The sequence below is a fragment of the Columba livia genome, chromosome 2 (assembly GCF_036013475.1).
Source record: "Columba livia isolate bColLiv1 breed racing homer chromosome 2, bColLiv1.pat.W.v2, whole genome shotgun sequence".
Classification (NCBI taxonomy): domain Eukaryota; kingdom Metazoa; phylum Chordata; class Aves; order Columbiformes; family Columbidae; genus Columba; species Columba livia.
The window spans coordinates 151,721,593-151,744,994 of NC_088603.1; the positions used below are offsets into that span (position 1 = coordinate 151,721,593).

Sequence of the window (23,402 nt, forward strand, 5' to 3'; positions counted from 1 at the left end):
CTTGAAGCATGCAGGATTGAAGACTTAATGCGTGGATGCACACCTGTACTTGCACACACAGTGAAAAGAGGTGTGGGCGATTTAGATTTCTGTGACCAAAATGTTCTTTTTGCCTTAAAATATCCTTAATTAATTTTTCATTACTCTGGGTATTGGTGTTAGCATAAATGTCTCTCCCAAGAGAAGAGCTGGTAGCATCCCAGTCCAGTAGTGGCAGCCCAGAGTTCCTGGTGCTGGATCTGAGTTTCACTGCCCCTTGGGTTTCCAACACCTAAAACTGCTCAGATGGAGTGATGATCCACACTATTGAGTTTATAGGTTGGTGTGGTTTTGTTGTTTTGTTTTGGGTTTTTTTTTTTTGCCTTGTGGAAGGTTCTTTTTCAGTTCCCTGATGACATTTTGCTACCTCCCTGTAGGAAGAGAGGAGGTGGCATTTTGGGGAGCAAGGGATGTTTGGGTGATGCTGATGTCACCTGCGGCAGGTGATGTGATCCACTGCCCCGCTGCTGCATGCAGCTCTTTTGCTGGGCAGCCAAAACTGGCTCTCAGAAAAAAAATAAGCTTCAGAAAAAAAAAAAGGCTTTTTTTTAATTGCATTTTATCAGCATAACTACACTGGTTGGGGCTGTGGGTGTATTCTGAATTTTCTTTTAATTTTCTTTTCATCATTTTACCAGCTCTTGGCACATCTTAAATATGGATCAAACCAAGGCAAATGTGAGATGCCTTGGTTTCTTGTCTGCAGAAAGGAGCTAATATGCCTTTCAGTTTGAGGATGGAGAATTTGCAAGTCTCTGGATATGTATTATTTTTTTTTCTTGTGTATGAGATTTAAGGGGGAAAGGAAGTCTTTGGATAGTGAAGTGAAATCTGTATTTTTTAAATACTAAAGCATTTGCCAGTATGCAAATTTCTCACTGATTTGGTATTTAATTCCTTGTTTTTTTTAGCCACGTTACGTGCAGCGATGCAGATGTTGCAGTAAGTGCTTTTACTCTGCTTTGCTGTCCTGGAACGCAGACAGACCTTTTCCCACTCAAATCCAGCATCTTAGCATAGGATCACTCTCCCAGCACGCCGGATTGCTGCCTTCAGTTGCTGTCTAGGCCAGCCTGCTTAGGCCAGCCTGCTTAGGCCAGCCTGCTTAGGCCAGCCTGCTTAGGCCAGCCTAGCCTGCTGCCGTGATGTGACTTGTGACGCTGTGATGAGAGCAACCCCTGGCATATGAGCAGGCAGGGAGGGTGGTAATGCTTTGAATAAATACCCATCGAGCTGAGCCCGGCCAAGGGGCTGAAATGAGAAGTGGATTCCCTTTGCAAACATCCCCTCGCCTTAAACTATATCTAAATAAGATGGAGACACTAATTAAATTCATTCACTCCTGGATGTAGAAGGGGCTAAAGACGAGTGCGTGAAAGCAGGTGACACAGTCCCCGCAGCTTTACTGGGGGGGGATCGCATTACTGCTGCGAGGGTTTGATAGAATGAGGGCAAGCTTGTATAAGATGCCAACATTTCCTCTTTGCTTTGTATTTGCATAATTGCTTGTGCTTTCACAGGGCTTCGTGCTTGCAAATAGTTGTCCAGACATTAAGTAATCCTCAGCATCTGGGGCTGTCAGTGGCTGTAGTTTTTTGCCTTGAAGGGTGGGGAGGCTTTGTGCTAGATGAGGTTTGTTGAAGATGTAGTTCCTCCAAGAGATTGGCACCTGGCTGCCAGCACCTGGGACAACCTGGCTGTGTACAGCAAGACCTGTCTAAGCTCAGGTTTGTTATATTCCAGAGCAAACGTGGGTGCTACCTTAATCTGGATTAAAAGCAAAACTCTGGGTTATTCCTGGGCAGCTGCAACTGGAACATTTTAGGGGGTGTACCCTATGGTTTAATGAGCTGGGTTGGCTTTGGATTTGTCCCCAGCTGGTTGCTCCCAGGCTTTATGGAGGGTGGAGAACCTGTGATCAGACTTTTCCCTGTGTTCTCAGTGCCAATGAAGTGTATTTCAGTTTAGGTAAAGCCCCTGCAAGTAGAGACTTCAGCCTTGTAGGGAGGTGAGGGTGTCGTGGTTGGTACAAACCCACTGTTTTGAAAACCCCTGCAGCTCCGGACTAAAACCTCACGTTAGACGGCACTGGAATACAAGAAATGAATCTATTAGCATATCCTCGTAGTTGTATTGGAGCCACTGGGGATGTCCTGAAGGAAATGGTGTCACACATTGGCCGCGTTTACTCGCTTAACTGAGACTGGGTCATTGGAAAGCTGTAGCTGAAAGGCTAAACTACGAGTCTTGGACTTGAAAGTAATTTTTATCTAAACAGATGGACCTGAAAGCTGCCAAAGTATCTGAGTGCCTTTGAAAACAAATGTCTTAGAAGAACACTGAGCAGTAGTCTCCAAAGACATCCCAAAAAAGTGATGGAAGTATTTGGGAGATAAGAAACCAGAGGGGCTGCTGGGCGGTGAGATGGAGACATGCTGGGAGGTGGTAGGGACAACCTCTCTCCTAAAACATAGTCAGACAGAGAGGATTATATGGGATTTATCATAGCATGCATGTGAAAAGAATTCGGTGATCGACAGGAGTGGTGGAACCTTGCTTGTCATTCATGTGCTGGCGAAGGGTAACAGAAATCAGACAGAGCAAGCTCACTTGAAAGCTTTCTGAGTTCTTGTCCTTGAAGGAGTGAGGTAATCCCTCCAATATATGGCATGCTCTGTCATGGTGTGGTTTTGTCCTTGTTGGTAGTCATACTGGTTTGGGCTTGATGTGTAATTCGTGTTGGTCATACATAGCGCAGTGCTGAGAAATGGTTCCCTGTGGTGTGGAAGCAGATTCCTCCTGTACTCATTGTTGCACCTGTGAAATGGAATAAATAATACTTCTTTGAAGTAGCTTTTAAAATCCCTAGGTTTCCAGAGCGTCCTGTTACACGTTCAGAATGAGTTCCCATCAGAAGGGATGTTTGTAGGAGTTGTGGTGTCTAGGTCATAGAGGATAAGCAGCAGCCAATTAAGAAATGCTGCTAATGAGAGGAGGAACACACAAATGCCTGACACTGCTGGGATCATGAAAGTCTCTTCCTTACCCTCACAAGCAGCCAAGGGATATAATCTCATTAATAAACTTATCAAGCTGCATTTCAAGATTGATTGGGCTGCCTGCCCCACTGCATCTGGAAGCCATCCAGAGCCAGGCATGGCCAGGGACCACCTTGCTCCAGCTTGAAGCTGTTCATAGCCAGCTGATTCTCATCTGTTCTTGTGCCAATGGTGTCCTCGAGCTTAAATCACTCATTCTGTGACGCAGACAGCAATCTCATCCCCTATGAGCCGTGCGGGTCCAACACAAGCAGCTCACTCTGTCCTCTTGTCTCAGAGGGGCTGGTCATTCCCCTCCTGCTCCTGGCAGCTTGCTGCTCTGGTGGACTCTGTTCAGTGTGTCCTTCCTGGATGTGAGCTCCCAGATGACACACAGCATCTTGGAGGCAGGGCATCCTGCTGATACCTGTGTAACCTTATATCTTCTTCAGATATACCAGAAATACTTTGCTCTGCAGCATTCTCTAGAGTGGTGTTGCCCTTGAAGCTGTGCGGTGCTGATGTTCTGGCTCCCTCCCGGCCATCAGCACCAGCTGGGTCACTCAGTGATGGGTGTGTGATGCTGGTCATCTTACTTCTGATGCCTTGTGCTTGGAAAAACAGGGATGGATTGATCCCAGCCCATCTGCAGAGAGTCATGAAATTTCTAATGGGACCAACCTTAACTAAAACTGACCTTCGCCCAACTCCGGCACCAAGCCCCAAGCTTGGTGTCTTTGCAGGAAAGTGTGCAGTACTTAGAAGGAGCATCAGTGAAAGCTGTTTATTTTTCATGGCTGAGTCTTTACCAGGATTGTTTGGCAATGTGAGTTATAAAAAGCACAAGAAATGCGATGACATACTTACTTTTGATTAGAATTGTGGCAGTAATGACTTCTTAGTCATCTTCTTAGATCCAGCTATAATTCTGTGATGGTTTTCTTCATAATAGGCTTTCTGCTAAGATTGAATTTCTACTTCCAGTTTTCAGCAGACTTGGGTGCTTCAGTTCTTCGTTTAAACTATTTGCATCTTTCCAAATGGGAGGTCACAGGAGCTGAAGTGAAACACCAAAGCTTTTAGACGGTGCCATGGTTCAGCTGGCTTTCAAGAGGTCCTCCTCTGCACTGTGGGTTTATTCTAACTCCAGCTACTCATGCAACGAAGGCGGGACAAGCCCCTGTTGTAGATGGACAAAGATGCTTTTTGCAGTAGTGCAGTCTGAAGTAGATGTGTGCTCTACTGTAAATAAGGGCTTTATCTCTGGGAGACGTTTATCTATCCAGTTGTACTTGTGGTCATAATTTGAGGTCCATTTCCCTGGCTGGCCCTTAAGAACAAACCATCGGTGCAGAACAGGTGCTGACAGGACCCTTGCTTTCTGTGCTTCATTTCATCTGTGTGGAAGGGAAGGGGGAGAAAAAGAGAAAAGGCAGCAAAAACAAAAGCATAATTTCTGCTGCAGCTGTTTGAAACAATAAATGAACCACGGTGTGATATTGTGTTTTGTTTTATTTTTCCCTGCATTTCGTCATCCAGCTTATATTATTTCTCAGTCTTGGCAGTGGGAAGGACCATTCTCAAGACCTGGTGCTTTGCCTCGGTGACTCACCGAAACCAGACATACTCCCATTTACTAGAGAGCAGAACCTGCTTGTGCTCGCTGCTTCCCAGGATGCTGGGTGGCTCTGCCTTTGTGAGGGCTGTCGGTACAACATGATCATGGGAATTCACCTCTGTAGAACCAGTACTTGAGCTACCAAATGGGGGAGTTGCTACGTAGGATGCTATGGAGCCACAGTGTTCTAATACACAAGGTTTTGACTTGCAGGAGGTTCATCTGAGGTGGCTGAAAACTTGCAGAACCACACCACTTCTTTTGAAGTTTCATTTGGAACACATGAAAATGGAGACCACCACATGAAAATGGAGACCACCACATGAAGGAGCTCGGGCATTGTCATGCCTTGTAACCCAGCACATTAAAGTCACCTGAAATAGGTGTTTTGTGCACTCATGTAGGAGTAGAGGTGAAGTAGACAGTGGTGGGTAGCAGATGCCTGAGCTGTCTCATTTTGACTCACCTGGGCTGGGGAGGCAGCACCCTCCTTTACTACCAGGCATGAATTTATACCCTGGTGAGATTCAGAATAGGTCAGGTGGGGCAAAAACTCAAGAAGAAAGCTATCTGAGAGAAATAAATAAATAAATAAATAACTCTACATGGAAATACATGGCTGGTTTAAGCAGTGACCCTGTGGTTAAATGGACCTCTAGGGGTTGTGGCAGGTGGTGTCCCAGCAGTGCAACCACTGTGGTGGATGTTGTCAGGTGTCAGCTGTCTGCTCTGCTTCCTGGAGGCCACTGTACTTGCCATGGGTGGCAGGAGGGGAACCGTGTCGGCTGCTGTGCTGCGACTGGTAGCAGCTGAGGAATTGGTTTAAACTGTTGATTTGAGCTGCAGAATGCAGCAAGTGTTTTGTGTGTGCTGGTGATGGGTGCTGGTGGGAGCGTCCTCTCGCGCCTGTGTGGATCTGTTCTCCAAAACATCTCAGGCTGAAGAACCAGCTGCTGAGCAAGAATAGTGGTTGGTTTTGATCCCACCTGGTGATTCCTGTTTCACCGTATTTAAAAGCCATCCCTGTCACTGGAAGCCTCATCACATGGTTTCCGGAGGGTTCACGTTCTTCAGAGTTATTCCTGGTTCTTTTAGATATGCAGAGCTGTGATCTTTGCGTATTAGGGCCTAATGTGCTTCAGGGCATCCTGATGAATAAGACTTCGTTAATGCAACCGAACCACTTAAAATAACATACAGTGAACTACTGCAGGCTTCTGGGTTGTGTGCGTCCGTGGGGATGCTTGAGGGCTTGGGTTTAGAAGACAGTTTCAGAGAGATCCCTTTCTAGGGGTACACAGAGGAGGAGGGTGGCAGGAAGTGGTGACGTTAAGGCGTTTGAGGATCACAAGGTCCCTCATCCCCTCATGTTCCACAAGTAGGGCTATTTCTGTCGCTCCGTTCCACCGCGTTAGGGTCGGAGAACAGATTCTCACCATCCCTCCCAGTCCCATGTGTGGTCTTCAGTGGCTTTATGCCATTGTGAACGCTCATGAGAAGACAGGAAGTTCGGATGTCCTCGTGTTGGCTTGGGTGCATTTATGCAGATCTCTACCAACATGACTTTTGGTTCAAGGAAAACCATAAATTTCGTGCATTTTGGGGCCCTGACTGGTGGTGGTGCAGGTACACGAACTGCATGTAGAACCACACGGCAGCTGTGCACGTTCCCCAGCCTGGCTGAGAGCCCACAGACTTCCTCAAATAAAGTTAAAATGTGCCTAGAGTTGCTGCAGATACTTGCTGCAAGCCCTTTGTATCCAGATTGAATAGCCACGTGGAACAAGTTTGGCAGCTCTGAGAAAATGAACCACTGAGAGAGCAAGGTCTTACACAGATTTGACTTGTGTCAGTGACAGTAACAGTTATCAGCTGAACTGGGCCTTGTCAGCTCAAGGCCAGAACTTTGGTGTAGCTGTGGAAAGAGCAGGCTGGCTTTGGCATGCCTGGATATCTACATGATACATTCCTGGTGGTACGTGGTGGGAAAGCCCACATCTGCTGTGAAATGAACCCTGCTTTCCTTGGAAAAGTACTAACCGAGATAGCGATGATAGACAAGTCTTTCTTGATAAATGTGACTTCACAGATCATGTTTTTAGCCTCATGGAAAAAAAATGGAAAAGGTAGCTAGCATTTTGAACTATTTAAAGGACAGGTCTGGAGGTTTGAAGGTAATGCATTCTAAAAATAAACGTTAAGATTGATTCTTGAGCTTGGGGCAGGTTATTTCAAGACCAAAATCAAGGCCAAGGCACTCCAGTATAGGTTTCCAAGTTGTGTTTATTGGCTTTGTTAATCCATGTTGCTTTTGAGGTAGGAAAAAACTGGTAATATCTACCAGGATCTTTCCACTTTCTTCCTGAAAACACATTTCTAAGGAGTCCTGACTCTTCTGCCAGTCTTATGTTCACAGCCGTCTTGCTGTGTTGTGTGAGGCCCTTTTCTTTTGATAGATCAGTTTAACCATCAGGAAAAAAAAAATGGTGCTTTTATTTTTCTAATAATCAAGACTATGGTAACATTTTTGGTTGGTGGTGTGTATATAGTGACAGCCTGTGGATGACTTGAAAGATGGTATAGAAGAACGTAAAGACAGATAGCTAAATAAATAAATAATTAGTCCTTATGGATGTGAATCCAGATAAGCAAAACAAAAGTGTAGGAACAGCTGACATAGAATTGCAGAATACCAGGCTGGAAGGGACCTCAAGGATCATCTGGTCCCACCGTTCTTAGCAAAATTACAGTCTAGACAAAGTGGCCCAGCACCCTGTCCAGCTGAATCTTGAAAGTGTCCAACATAACTTTTTACTGGGCTCTCTGATGTCTCACTGGCTGACTGCAGCACTTTGATAGCTCAAAGGTCCATCCTGCTGGATGATGGAGCTAAAATGAGCACAACAGCTTAGCTGGAATAAGGACTTGTCTGCCCAGGTAGAGTGATCGTTGCAGTGCCTGTGATTCCCAGGATGCTGTGTGTGGGAGCCGGAGGAGCTGGATACTGGGGAGGATGTGGAGAGGAGTGAAGCCGAGTTATGTCTAGGCATGAGCAGTCTGGTCCTGCATGGGAAGCAGTGAGAATGTTTTTATGGAGCCAACATCAGATGAGGATGTAAACATCCCCTTGCTGGTAGCTTCTGGCACCTTCCTCTGGGGCTGGTGCATTTCTGATAGGTTTTTCCTTTTTGAGTCTGCTAAGTTGGATTTCCCAGATCCAGACTGAGAGAGTTGGGGTTGTTCAGCCTGGAGAAGGCTCCAGGGAGACCTTATTGCAGCCTTTGGTACTTAAAAGGAGCCTGTAAGGAAGATGGGGACAGACTTTAGTAGGGCCTGTTCTGATAGAACAAGGGCCAATGTTTTTAAACTAAAGGAGGGGAGATTTAGGCTACACAGGAGGAAGAAATTTTTTACAGTGAGAGTGGTGAAAACCTGGCCCAGGTTGCCCAGAGAGGTGGTGGATGCCCCATCTCTGGAGACATCTCAGGCCTGGCTCGATGGGGCTCTGAGCAACCTGATCTGGGTGAAGATGTCCCTGCTCATGGCAGCGGGGTTGGACTGGATGAGCTTTGAAGGTCCCTTCCAACCCACACTGTTCTATGATTCTATTCTATGATTCTGTGATTCTCTGTTGCTGGCTTTCAGATCCTGAGTCCATCACATGTTGCTGCCAGGTCAGAGAGCTGGGGGGATGGAGCTAGAAAATCCATTGGGGCTTTTCAGTGTGCCATTGATGTTCTTGCTGTGCTGTTCCCTGGTGACCGTTTTTGGGAAGGGGACATCAGTCTGCTGCTTGAAGATGCTGAGGCTTTTGCTTACACCGTGGTGTGGGGGCAGCCTCTGCGGAGTGATGAAGGGGGCTGAGCCCTGGCAGGAGCTGCTGGGGATGGGAAGGGGCTTGGGAAGAGGCTTCCTTTTCCTGTGAGAGCGTGTTCTGATCCCTGTGACCCAGGGGACAGCTTTGGGCATGGATTCCGCCCCCCCTGCCACCTGATAGTGGGACCTACTGGAGCAAGCAGCCGTGACGGGGCTTGTTTTTCCAAGATAATCTTTTATTGGGAAAGTGGCTGGGCAGATGTAGGTGAAAGGTGATGCTGGCACGCTGCTGGAGCAGGTCGGCCACCACTTTCCTGGCTGCATCCTCAGCTTTTTATAGCCTTGCTGCATCACACCCCAGCTGCCACCCCCTCTGGGGTCACGGGGCAGTGGTGGGACAGTGCCGGCTGCAGGAGCACACTTGGGATTGAGAACGTCACAGCGTCAGGTTTCCTGGGTTACATCAGCCACAAACGTGTCTGATCCCATAGCCCGACTCCCAAATAAGCAGTGTTGGATGGGTCAGGGGAGGGCAGGAGGTGTCATCTTCTTGAGAAAAAATTGAACAGGTTTAACCTCCTATAATTATTTTTTTTCTGTTTGTTAGCCCTCAATCGTGAAGTTCAGTTGTTAATATGCCACTTACTATCATATTCTTGATATGTTTTAAGTGTTCCCTCCTTCCTTCTCTTCTTTTTCTTTAACCTTTGGAGTTTCCTTCACCAAATATATCCAACAGTATGATTATGTACCATGTGTGTATCAGCTTTGCATTTACTGTCTCAAGTAAATGAGGACAGTGGTCTGGAAAGGCCACTGGCTTCTGCTCCAGCATCATCCTCAAGAGAAATGAGTTCAGCCTAGGAAGGAGATTGGCAAAGGGAGTATCTTCATGAGCAGTCTTCAGAAGGAAGTTATTTCAGATATTTCAGCCAAATAGCCCTGAGGGTTTATGGATTTGGGCTAACATGACTTCACTTAAAGAAGGATGGTATCACCTGCAATAATCTTTCCTTTCTTGGTGATAAAGGATGGACATCTACATGAGAACAGGTCTTCTGTTCCTATACCTTTATCCCTGGTGCAGATTATGACCATGAGAGAGAAATTCTGACTCCGTTGAAATTAATGGAGATGCTGAAGTAGAACTGTTTGCTCTCAGCAAGGGTAAGTCAGATGCTTAAGAAAGGCTGAGCAGCTCTTGGGCAGGAGGGGAGCCAAGCTCAGAGCACAGGCTGGGCGCAGCTTGGGTGCTTCAGGTGCGTGGTGACAGATGGGTCTGCTTTTGCTGGTAATGTATTTGCACAGCAGTTGAAAGTCCCTGACTTCACACGTAGGTCTGGTAGACACTGTAGGTTGGGTAGGCAGGCTGGTGTGCCTTTCTCCCCATGTGAAGCCATGGATGCGATTCATGGTCAGTGCTGCAGGAGCAGTTGTGGAGGCTCCAGGCATTTTCCCTTCCCATCCAGTGAGCTCAAGTGGATCTTTAAACAGCTTCATCTGACCCTACCTTTTCTTCTTTTCTTCTTTTCTTTCCTTTTTTATTTCTCCTTGGAGCAAACCAAAGAGCGCTCACCTGTGTTGCTCTCCTGGCTTGGCAGCCCAGGCAGTGCTTCCAGTAACGGGGTCATGGCAAAGAGCAGAGCGGGCAGTAATGTCTACCAGGAGATGTGTTGGCAGAGTGGACCCTGCACGGCAGCATCGTCCCTGCAAAAGAAAAGGGGCCTTTTGGACTGCAAGTTCTGTTGAGACACATGCAGCAGGCCTTGTATGTAAATATAGTATTTAACTGCATTCATGTACAGCAAAGGGTATGTGGCTAGGAATTCCTTTGATGCCTTTAAATGTTAATATAGTAACAAAATATTCCTGTTTTCAGGGTTTTTTTCTCTTATTTTTCTCGTCATTCTAGTCTGAACACCAACATGTGGCATTCATTTCAGAAGCAGCATGCTCGCTCTTCAGAAAGCCTGGATGTGAAATGTTTAAGAGCCTGGACATGACTAAAAGAAAAATATTATTAGCAATAAATGGGTGAGAAGGTGTGCAGTGCATCACTAGTCTTGGAGTAAAATTTAGAAAAAATCTCCTCTTTGGGTTGCGGGAAGGTTAGACATCAAAATGATGGGGGTGCCAGCCTGGGGAGGTCGCCCATCCACACAGCTGAGCTGGCCCTGAGCGCTGCCCTGTCTGTTCTGTGCATGGCGCAGGGTTTGTGGGAGGCAGAGCCGGAGTGAGGAGCAAACAGCTGGTTCCCTGCAGCTCCCTGCCACTATTAGGCTGTGTGTTTATTTGTGAAACAGAGAAGGTTATGCAGGAGTCAGGTGTGTTTTCAGAGGTCTTGTCTTTTTGTGCTTCTGTTTTTTTTCTTCTTGTTGTGCAATAACCTTAAAGGATGGAGGCGACGTAGGTGAAAGCAGAGTGATGGGAACGGGGAGCACTGACTTGGTTTGGACGAGGAGGATTAAAGCCGCGGTGCACGGTAGGCACTGGTCTACAGGTATGAGACAGTGAGCAGGGGCTGGGGCAGGTAGAGATGGAGTCCAGTCCTCGATGGGAGTCTGTGCATCAGCAGGAAAGGGGCTCACTCTTGGATATCAGCAGAAAAACGAGTCCTGGCCTGTAAATTTGTAATATAACTATATGATGCAATAAAACTTTTCCATGCTGGATTTAGTTAAACGAATGCAATGTCTATGTTTGGATGAAGCCTAATCCTAGACTGTTATGAAATCTTTCCTAATAATAATATTTTCTTTCACCTCAAGAAGGTCCTGAGCTCGTGCCCGTTGACTTCACTGAGCTACACATTAAAGCTGCCTATAACGGCAGGCAGGCTTTTATTTGGATTTGCCAGCTAAAATGAGTAAAATTATTCCATGGGCTTCAGCTTAATGGCAAACACTTTCTGTTATTATTTACAGAATATTGCACATGTGCCCTTAATAAGTGGGAGCTTTAAAAAAAGTAACAGGAAGACAGAGCCTAATCTGCCAAAATATCTCGTCACTGCTATTCCCAGAGGTGTTGTTTTGGAATCTTCACCTCGGTTGGCTTTGCGGAGCTGGGTGCCAGCCCCGAGCACGTGGGGATGCTCGGACCTCCAGCCAAGTGTGACAGTGCGCAGGGAAAGTCATTACCATGGGCTCCTGTCTGGTTCTCGGAGGACGAGGCAAACACTGAGAATTCAGCTTTAAAAGGAGCCAAATATTAAGCTTGAAATGCGTCAGCTGTGCGAGAGGTGATTTACACTCATTAAAAAATGGCTTTTTCCTTCTTCGCCCGTATTACCCCCTTGGTGCTTCTCAACTAGCATTGGGCTGGTTTGCTTTACCCACTAAAAAACCCTCCCATCAAAGAGCAGTGGGTGGTTTCCCTTGGGATTAATGAGTTGAACTGGTTCAGAATAGCACAGAGAAGAGCAGGGGGTCAGAAATGTCCTCTTTTGGCCTTGTTGGACCAACAAATCAGTTCAGTGTTTGCAGGGCCAGAGCTGCATTGGTTTGATGCTGCAGCGCTCAAACTTCACCAGCACTGGGGTCTTCTGCTGAGTCTTTGTCCCACTGGTTCTTTCAGAGGACCAACCCCACCATCCCAACTCTGGTGGGTGCCACGTCTCTACTTTCTTGGACTTTAAGCAGTGGCGGTATGGATGGTTTAACAGGGAGAGCTGCAAATCCAGTTCAGTTGAGGGATTTCAGAAGGTGGTGGTGGTGGTTTGATGAAAGCAAATGTCAGCTGTGAAGGAGATGCCTTGAGTTGGGTGGTTGTGCATTTGAAAAGTAAAGGCCTGGTGCCTTCATTTTTTGTAGGGTTTTTTGGTGTTCTGTTTTTTTTCAATAGGATCTAACTAATCTTGTTGTTAGCCACTTTCGTAGTTTTAGCACAACTCCTTTGCTCCTGGAGTGGCCTAGTCTTGTGAGAATTTCAGCATTTGTTTGACTATAAAGTATAATTTTAGCCTTCGTGGTGACAGTCTAGATCCTGAAGGCTTAAAGAACAGATCTAAGATGAAGAACCAAAAATGTAACGAGCAGGAGGATTATTTTTCTAGGTGACTTAGTGTCGCAGCTCCTTCAGCTCTCTCTTCAGCACATAAGGTATTTCACGTTTATTTGGGGTTCCTGTGCGACCTCACTTAGGCGTTCCTGCTCCAGCAGGGGGATTGGACTAGATGATCTTTTGAGGTCCCTTCCAATCCCAAACATACTGTGATACTGTGATGCTGGTAACTAATGCTGTAGAGTAAAAATCATAAATAAAAGGTAGCAAAAAGCGACCGCAAGATTCAGGCTGAGCCGCGCTCTAGGAAGCTGGGATGGTTCATGGTGACCAAGCCAAGTGTGGGAAGCCACAGTTCATTTTGGCCAAGGCACAAGTGAGTTTTGCTGGAAAGTTTCCCGGTTTCCTGGGAATCCTGCAATGATGCCCAGCAGGGGAGCCCAGCACCGGGCTGCACATCGGGATGCAACTGAGCATCCCTGGAGATGAAGCAACCATTCCAACTCGTACCTGTGAGAGCTCTTGCAGGCCTTCAGGGCTAGACATGGGCTGGTGGGAGAGCTGATGGTTTCCTTGCTGCCACGTGCCTGCGTATGGGACCTGAGGAAAGAAAGAGGTTCTTATTTGAGCCCACAGGCGGCACGGGAGGTGAAATGGTGCCCATTTGGGTGTGAACAGTGTGATGGAAACGTAGGTGTAAGCCAGCTTCCAAGGGACGGGTACATATCAACTGAGAGTTCTCTTGTAAGGAATTAAAATAATTAAATTTAAAAAAAAGAAGAAAAAAGTGCAGTAGTTGGGCTCCCATTCATAGAATAATTTTGGTTGGAAGAGACCCTCAGGATCATTGAGTCCAACCATAACCTAACCTAACTCTGGCACTAAACCATATCCCTAAGAACCTCGTCTAAATGCCTTTTAAACACCTCCAGGGATGGTGACTCCACCACTTCCCTGGGCAGCCTGTTTCAATGCCTGACAACCCGTTCTGTGAAGAATTTTTTCCTGATATCCAATCTAAACCTCCACTGGTGCAGCCTGAGGCTGTTTCCACTTGTCCTACTACTTGTTACTTGAAAGAAGAGACCAACCCCCTCCATGCTACAACCTCCTGTCAGGTAGCTGTAGACAGTGATAAGGTCTCCCCTCAGCCTCCTTTTCTCCAGGCTGAACAGCCCTGCACTCAGGCAGGAGAACCCCAAATAAACGTGAAATACCTTATGTGCTGAAGAGAGAGCTGAAGGAGCTGCGATTGCTCTTGCAGCCTGGCTGGTACCATGTGGGGTTGGTGGGTACCATGTTGGGGTGGTGATGTTGCCCCTCACCTTGCTGATTGATGTGCTTCCCTCCACCCAGGTGGAGGAACCTGCTTTTCATTTCGATGCATAGATCTTGACATTTCTTTTAGTAGTTGAAGTTGATGGAGAGAGATTATTGATTTAAATGAGAAACTGTTCAAAAAAAAAAAGTAAGCAAGCAAGTAAAATGGAAGTCTGTTTCCTTCTGCACTTGAAGGGGCACAGCTTATCTTTGCAAGCTTAGCCTGGGGGTCAGCATTTCTGTAAAACAGCTTTGAAGCCAGAATCTGCAAGTCTGATTTTTCCTGTCATGTGCATCCCACAGCAGCAAAGTTTGGGAACTGGATCAGCAAAGGGTCCCTCACCCTGCAGTGCCCGGATGGGGCAGCTGGAGGGACAGTGCTGGGGTTACAGCTCCTCTGGTCTCACCTGCACCCAGCTAAAGTTGTAATTGCAAGACAGGGGCAGTTTGTGCTGGGGTCTTGCACAGATGTTCTGAAATGAAAGAAGGAAAAAAAAGATTGCTAGGCTTTTTTTTTTTTTTTAAATGGGTCAGCTTGTTATTGAATGACCTGCACCCTTGGAGCATCACTGAGCGGGGAGGTGGATGTTCCTCCTACCCAAGGAGCCTGATGGCATCTCGGAGGGGGCAGAGCCGTTGTCTGAGCTGGAATTGGTTCGGGGCTGAAATGGTCCTTCTTGATAGACTTCGGTTTTCTGTGACCTTTCATTTTTTCCAGGTGAGGCAACTCAGTATCTCTTGAGAATGACACTGATTCATTGCAAAGCATTTTTGTGGAGAGGAGGATGTATGGAATGCTGTTTTCCATGTTAGAGGTGATTTCAATAGCATGAAATAGAATGATTTTTCTTGGTACTGTCCCCTAATAAGTTGGGGAACATTTTTGTCTTGTGTACTATAAGAACGATAGTTAATATTTACCTTACAGTTTGTTCCTTTGGTCTTTTCTATGCAACAGCTTTCATTTGTTAGGAAAGTGTCTCCCCCCGCTTCCCCTTAGGTAACATATTAAAAGTTTTTTTCTCTGAGTATAACTATGTCAGCTGGTGCAGCTGGAACATATGGTTATTAAATCTTACTTTGAAAATGGTCCAAGGTGACATTAGGTGCTTAAAATGTCAGATTGTGGGACATTTGCTTAAAATGTTGCTTTTTGTCTTCAAAACAAAAAGGGTTAGAAGAACAGTTTTCCTGGTAAGGCTTTTCAGCAGTGTTTTAAATAATGGCCTTGCTTGTGATCCTCATTTGGAATTATTTTGGGAAGACAAAAAGGCATAGTCAAGACCTGCCTTTTGTGTGAGAACTTGAGCTGTAAAAATACAGCCCCTTGGTCTCCTAGGTGGTGGTTCAGGTTGGTTGGCAGATCCATACTGAGTGTTGGTGAAGAGCCTTGGATGGATGCAAGGGAGGAGGATTTGTGTGATGATACCTTCAATGGAATATCTAGGGTTACATTTTAAGAAGTGCACTTTCTTCTGGAACTGTTAGAAGAGTCAGTAGTTCTTGGAAGCATTTTTCTGTTGCACTTTGTGTTATCAAATGACTCGTCTTTGGGCGAAGTGTAGGTTGGAGTTCCCCATCTACTGGGCAATGCTTATCTTTCTCCTTCAAACATCTTTTGGTTGGAGTTTGCAGGGAGGGATTGACTTGTAGAATGAAAAATGGTAGGATGAGACACGATAAATGGTTCTTGCCTCCACCTTGTTTTCATAAAATACTCCCTAGTACAAACAGTGGGTTGTTCCAGAGGGTATCTCAGGCTGATGCAAGTTTACCAGCTCTTGGGGGTTAATGAGCAAACTGTAATGGTCTTCTCCTGATCTTCACTGCTAGTTGGATGTGCATTTGTCTTCACCTGGTTGCAGGCTGGTGGACTGTCTGTGAAGTGACCTCCCTTCGTTAATCATGTCCCAGCCATAGCTGATTTTTCTGATCTAGGAGCAAAGCCCTCACTCTGGAGACTGCCTGTGATGTGGCTATTGACCAAGCTTGTGAAGCCCTCCAAAGCAGTCAGGTTACTCCAAGAATTTGGTGTTGCTGAGTGAGGAGGAAAAGGAGCAGCAGCCCTTACATTTTTTTTGGAAGGGGGTAGAATATTTGAAAAATTTTGTTATAAGGACATAAGTATCATAGGCACATGATAGAAGATACTATTACCAGTGACTTTCCATGAGTCCATAAAGTAAAAAAGATCATGCTTCTTCAATGATACAAAACACAGGTGATGTTGTCCTGAAAACCTCTGATTTTGCCACTCTCACTGCTATGCCAGGTTCAGTCTATAGCTCTTTGAAAATTGCGTACCTAAGAACAGGGAGGTAACAGCCAAGGAGAGGCTTTTGGAGATGGCTTGAGCTGATTCATCGGCTGCATGTTATTGTAGGGGACAGTTTGGGCTTGATCCTGTCCTTTTCCTTCCACCAGCGCTGGTGCTCAACCTGCTTTGGTTCATGAAACCAGAAGAAAACCATTCCCCCCATGGTGGCTGGGCTACTCGCTATAGCAATCTGCTGCTTTTTAGCAAATAACACCTACTTAAAATAGGCTAGAGAATTTATAGAAAAGTAGAAAAGTTGTGTGGTTGGGTTTTTTTCCTTCCCCTGCTGTTTAACATTGACTTTGATAAGCAGTCTCTGCGCATGGAAATGTTATTCTGCATGGGGATGTAATGAAACATATTGGATGTTCACCCTGTGTTTAGGAGGGGAGTTTGGTGCCGGGGAGCTGGGTGCCTGGTGGATGGAGCAGTGTTGGCCAACACCACCGGTTGCATTCTTGCCCATAATAAAGTCACCTCTGGAGCTTACTACAGCGGGTTGTGAGGTTTAACAGGCCCCTTACTGCACTTAACTCACGTGGCTGGGTTGTAACGAACACGCTGAAGTGGAAAAACAGCCCTTTCCTTAAAACAAAAACCACAGGCACAGAAAACACCCTTTGTTTTTTAAAATTGGCCATTGCACTTGGGACTCTTTAATGGTCAAAATTTAACAGGTGGAACTCCTTATTCCTCTCTCTTTCCCCCTGTATTTCTTAACTAATTAGCAGCGAGTCTCTCTAGCATGTTTAGCGCCGCTATTAATCATCTGGGGGCTCTCCGTAGCAGGACACGTTTTGCTTGCTGCTGTTTTCCTTCAGCTCATGTTGACTTGTTCTTGCTGCTCTTGGAGAGGAGCCGTGGGCTCAGTGCTGCTCTCGTGTTGAGGCTGATGCCTTATTTGCTTGGAGCTGGACGTGTGCTCAGTGCCTCGTGTTTCTTCGTGTGGGTGATTGAACCCTTGTTGTGTACGAGTAGCGGAGTTATTCCTCATCAAGGGATGGGAAGGTTGGATGTGTTTTTCAAGGGATGAGGAGGATGGATGTGTTTTCAAGTGCTCACCCATGACTTGCAGAATCTGGATGTTCTGCAGGGCTTTGGTGCCAGCCTACCGCATGACCCTCAGTAAGTTATTTAGGGCAAGACCTAAACTGTTGGTGTTAGGCAATACTCCTAGGCAGTCTGCAAGGAAGACCCTCTGATTTGAGAGGCAAGCAGAAGGCTACTGAGAACCTAGAGTGCAGTGAGCTGGAGGTGGAGGTAGGATCTTCATAGCAGGCAGAGTGCTTAGCATTAATGAACTGGCATATTTTAAGGGCAGAGTCCAAGGAACTGGAAAATTGACTTTTTAGGCATCTCTCCAGGGCACAAGAGTTTGCACTTCATCTGCATCCCAAACTAGGAAGCACTGAGATAAAATCATAGAATGTCCTGAGTTGGAAGGGACCCACAAGGATCATCGAGTCCAACTCCTGATAGTATCTTCTCCTTACATCCAGGGATGAAAGGTGCTGAGGATCCTCCATACCATGAAGGAAGCTGCTTAAAATTAACACTAATAATCTGTCATTGGTTTATCAGTTGTCCCAACCCTTATAACTTGACTAGAAAAGCCCATATGTTTCTGTAAAAACACATGTGCAAGGTGCTGGTCACTGAGCTCTTCCATAGCCCTTGGGTCCTGCTGTCATCCATCTGGGCTTGAAGGCAGATGATGGGAGTGATGTGAGTTGTGTGGTATATGCGAGACTGGGCGATAAATAAAAAGAGGTAAAGAAGAAGATGACATTTTTGCTCACTGGACAGTTAGGACCATTGTCTCTCAGGAGAAGTGGTCAAAGTAGGTATTGACACATCCATGGTGGAGCCCGGACAAAAAGCCCTGGTGCTGCTCTGGGCACAGCACAACAAGGGGTTGGGTCTGTGGGGCAGGTCTAATTTATCTGGTGACAGAGATTTATCTCTGTTTGCATGCTCATATTTTGCAGGTAATTGGTTTATAGAGAAAACCGTTAGCTCAGGGATTTTAGGCACGTGTTCTTGCAGGAGAGAAACAGGTTTTACAGGCATTTTGAGTGTCATCAAAGTAGCTGAGGTTCACTGTGTAATTGGTGGGATGGGAGTTATTTTGGGATATTCAAGTCCTTTTCTAAAATGTTTTCATCATCTCAGGGGTTTGGGTCAGACCTCCTCTAGCTTCAGTTCATTTAACAGTGGGGAGGTTAGAGAATATTTCTTTTCCTAACTCTCCCCATGCCTGGAAAAAAAAGTAGAAGCAAGAGTAAAGAAATTGAGATTTATTTTTGCATGAGTTAGCAGAGTTCAACTGCAACTCCGTCTGCCAGCCTGTCCACAGGCTGCCGCTTGCCTGGTACTGGTTCGCGTTTTGTAGTTAACAAGCCAAACTCATTGCAAAGACACCGGATTTTAATGGGTTACGGTGTCGTCCAGTCCCGTTGGTGGCATCATGACCCGGGTCAGCTTGGGTTGCGGTAAGACTGTGTCTTCACTGCAGAAAAGGCAATTTTTGTTGTTTTCCCTAGGGAGGAAGAAGTCTTGATTCAAAGAAGGTTTCATACTTGAGGTGATTTAAACATCATTAAAGTCAGTGAAATTTTATTTAGAATAAACACATGATTCTCTTAATCAACCATTTAAAAAGAACATCTGAGGAAAAATAATGAGGTTTTGTACATTTGCTTATTCACTTTTTTTTTTTTTTAATATCTGATGACATTTCCTCTGTTTGAGGAGAGATAGGACTTTATTGACACAATTAGCGAAACACATGATTATCACACCTTTTATTTAACCCTCTGCTATTTGATCTATTTGCTTGCACTTTCATTACTCCTCTGCTTGGTTACATTACACAATGATATCACCTTCCTGTGCTGCCTGAGCTAAAACAAAGGAGAAAAAAAAGTCAAACAAAACAGCCAACCTTTTGGCTCTCAGCGCCTCTCTGCTGTTTTTATTACAGATGAACTAGAAAGCAATGTTGGGCGAAGAGTTATTTGAGTTTCCTTTCAGTGCTTGCTCGGCATTATTTCCGGGACTGGCAATCGCCTGTGTTTGTGCGACAGTTTTCATATGTTAAAATAACAAGCAAAAATCCCAGCGGCTCTATTCCCAGCACAATTAGTAAGATCAGATTAAATTTAAACCTCAAAACAACACACAAAAAAACGCCACCAACAAAAAATCAGGTTATGGTGGCTTTATAGACATCAAATACTAGAATCTTGATGACTAATTCCCTGGGTATTTTGAGCCACTTTGCTGGGACGTGTTTATTTTCTTTGATTGTGGAGGTGGGAAACATGGCTCTGCCTGGTAGGAGGTCAGAGAGGGTGGTTGTACTCAAGAGCTGTGTGTTTCTGAGATGTCAGGGGTAGGATCTCGCTGATGACCTCAGTGCAGACACCTGACGGTGTGATGCTCCAAGCCATGGATGGATGTGTTCCTCCGAAACCAGGAGAGCAGGTAGTCCTTCTGTCCTTCTCTTCCTTGGTGGAGAAGACATCTCATTAGCTTTAGAAGGGGTTGTGAAAAAAGGAGAGGGAAGAAAAACCATCTCCTTTCCTTAGACAAAAAAAAAAAAAAAAAAAAAAAAAAAGAAAGATGAGTTTGGAAGGATTTGTTGGTTAGGTGCAAACTTTTTTCAATTGCTGGCTTATTGTCCTCCTCCTCTCACATTGCTTGGTACCTGCGAGTCATCTGGAGGTGGTGGCCCCGTTGTATGCCTATGGGCAGTGTGACATTCATTGAAATAAACCACACAGATGAAAAAACCCCAACCAAGCAAAAGAAAAACACAACAAACAACAAAAAACAAAACAACTAAAAACTTCGTATTGTGCCAAAGTAAATCAAAAGATACGAGCTTGCATGGGAATGCGTCTTGTCCAATCAATGTTGCTGTCACGTAATGGTCTTTCCCTTTCCCCTCTCTGAAGGTCCCGGCCCTGCACTCCCACCGGTGTGGAGTCATGTTTGGAGGAGCCTGGCAGCATGGTCCTTTTGGTAGCTCCCAAGGATTTTCAGGATCATGGGGTGGACTCCCAGAGCCCTCTGGAGAACATCAGCTGCAGACAAAAGCATCTGGAAGTTCCTGCTGCCTTTTTACCCTGTTTTTTCCTGGGTCATCTTGTGTCATTTGGGAAGGAAGCCTCCCTGTCCTGAGGATTATAGCAAACCAGTTGCCATCCTTACTGGAATACATCTTCTTGCATTTTCTCAAGATGGAGCCACCACTTTACCTGGCAGGATGATATTTTATTTCTTCTTCCAGAGCTCTTCCAGTGCTGCAGCACTCATGTCCAGCAGGTATGTAGATGGTTTTCTCATGCACTATCCAGCTTGCTTTCCTGGTCCTTAGGAATTCAATCATTTTGCTGCATCACTAATCTCTGCTGAAGGTAAGACCTTCCAAAGTCCTTGGTGCTGTGCTCTGGAGGTGGACACAGACCCAATTTGAGTTGTCGGTTTGTGTGGAGAAGTGGGGTCAGATTGTGTTGAAGGTTTTAATGCCCAACGTGGGCCTCCCATCTGAGGAGGCGAATGGAGATGCTCGTATCTGTGGCCCCTTATCCCTCCTCTGTGATCTCCCCAGACTCTCAGGCAGCTGCCCGCTGTGTTTGTAACCTGCAGCCGGCACCAGCCACGTGTGGATCTGCTTGTTGGGCTTTGTCATCTGGTTTCAAAGGAGATGACACAAGTGTTCATCTTTCCTCTTCTTAATTTAACAGTATTTCTGCTGAAGAACGTAATTTTGAGGATGGTTTATCCTACTAGAAAAGGAGATGGCTTTGAACTTCAATTTTAAAACTATTCCTATTCAATATAGACATGGATAAGTCAAGAGCTGTAGTGATAATGACCAAATTGGTATTTTTATAGTAATTTACAATGGGTTATTTTTTCCTTTAATACTGAAGCATTGTGTTGGTCTCTGTGGGTATCAGTTTACTGTGGAAATCAGCCTTTTTGGCAATTGCATAGATTTGGGTTGAATCTGCTTGTCTGCTGGAAAACAGATCGCTCCTAAAGGGCTGAGAAGAAGTTAGCTATTTGAATCTAGCTCATTTATTTTTACTATACAAAGAGGAGGTGCTGAAGGGAAAGGACTGAAAATGCTTTGCTATACATTTATTCTGCATTCCAATCAGTATTTGGGAGGCATTAAAAGTTTCGTCTTCTTGCTTTGTAAGCATGATTTTGCATCAGATTAAAGGAAGGAAATGAGGGGTAGAGAGTTTGTGTGGGGAAGCAAAATCAGTCGGCTCGCTCTTGAATTTGACTGCGACTTGTGGGCCAGATGGAGATGGTAGACAAAGATTGAGGGTAAAAAGGTTCTTTGCTTTAACTAGCAGGAACAGCAAGTGCTTACTGTGCCTCTGACACAGGCTAAAATTCAGCCACGAGGATTTGGATGTGGTAGGTGGGAAGCAGCATTTTGCCACATCAGTGGGGATGGTTGGTGGTCAGCCCTCCTGCAACGTGGCTGCAAGTCGAGATGGGACCTTCTCCAGTAGGAGGACTGCCTGGAGGCTCAGCCCAAGGGCATCTGGAAGACCCCACTCCTTGGGGAGGATGGAGGCTCCTGGCATTTTGGTTTACTCTTCTCCCCCAGCTTTTTGTCCTTCAGCACAGAGAAATTATTTACTAAACCCAAATAAATGCTGCTCAGATTCACCTGGGCTCACCAAACTAGACTCCACTCTCATGTAGATCTGGTTTGCACCTGCAGCAATGGAATTTCCAGTAGCTTGGACTTCCTGGGATCCCACTGTCCTCCCAGCCCTGCTGGGTCTTCTGCTGATGGAGCCAGAGGGGAGATAAGGCCGGACTGTGCAGCATCCGTCCCTGGATGTGCAGACTGGTGGGTACCACTGTAGAGCAACCCTGATCAGGGCTTTGCTTAGAGGCTCCTCATCCTGTGCACCAAATTAATACACTACTAAAAATCCAGGATTTGGCTACATCTTCGGTCTGGGTCTCAGCCCTTCATTCAGAAAATGAGTTTTCCTTCCTTAACCTGAATTCATTGTCATGGGTGGGCGAGCCCCATTGTGTGAGTTGATGAGGAAAGTTGTTCAACCCATTTTTCTCAGGGCTACAAAACACAACTTTCCCATTGCTGAAATTCCTGGTGTTTTATTAACTAGCTCCTAACAACTTTTAAGGCATCTGAGAAAGAAAGATCACTGGCAGTGCGAGCTTTTTATCTACAATTAAAGCAAACACCATTGATATCTATATTGATATCTATAGTCCTTTTTATTTTCCAGCCAGCTGTGTGGTAAAGATGTTGCAAACCAGATCTCCACTTGTTCCTGTAAGCTGTGAAAAGGTCCTTTGTCAGCAGTGCATTGCGGCAGAATGAGCTTTATCTTTTGTATGTAACCAGGAACTTGGGCTTTCCTTCTTGCAGGCAAAGAAAGGCCTAATTAAAGCCCTGAACATCTCTAGAAGACTTGGATAGTATGTGCAAAATGTATTTATTGGTCTCCTTCCAGCCCTTGTTGCTCAACCTTTTAGGAAGAACGTCTCTATAATTTGATGTGAAGGAGTTTCTTGGGTTTCCTTATTTAGAGAGCCAAATGAGGTGTAATCATCACTTGTACATAGACTTCTTGATGGATCTTGAGTATGACAAGAGGCACTGGCTACAGTTCTGGAGTACAAGAAGTGCTCAAGGTCACTCCAGAGAATGGTGTGTCAGTTGCTCCAGTGGTGCAGTCATAGACCCATAGAATCATTTTGGCTGGAAAAGACCTTTAAGATCATCGAGTCCAGTCATTAACCTGACACTGTCAAGTTCACATCTAAACAATGTCCCTAAGAAACTCATATACATGTCACTTTGGTGCTTCTGGAGGTGCCTGTCTGGAGACAGAACAAAACCTGCCCGTGACCTGGGGAACCTAGAGCAGCTCCAGTGGTGCTCGCCCTCTGCATTGCATGGGTCTGCACTGACACCGAGCAAGGAGAAAAGCTGTGGTAGATGTACGCCAAAACTTGCATTCTGCAGTGCCTCTTGCAGTGGGAGTCTGAGCTTTCCAAGGAACTCACATGAGGTGCATGAAAGATTGGACATGAGCCGGCGATGTGCTCTTGGAGCCTAGAAAGCCAGTCATATCTTGGGCTACATCAAAAGGAACATGGCCAGCAGGTGATTGTGCCCCTCTGCTCCGCTCTGGTGAGACCCCACCTGGAGTCCTGTGTCCAGCTCTGGAGCCCTCAGCAC

The 23,402-nt window shown here is 45.8% G+C and overlaps 1 long non-coding RNA gene across 2 annotated transcripts in view; it reads left to right on the forward strand.

Moving 5' to 3' along the window:
- Nucleotides 1-23,402, forward strand: part of LOC110364973 (uncharacterized) — an 84,471-nt gene that overhangs the window by 20,753 nt on the left and 40,316 nt on the right. For both annotated transcript variants that reach the window (XR_010470802.1, XR_010470801.1), the window contains exon 3: nucleotides 20,110-20,479. This is a non-coding gene — a long non-coding RNA (uncharacterized LOC110364973). The remainder of the gene's footprint in view (nucleotides 1-20,109; nucleotides 20,480-23,402) is intronic.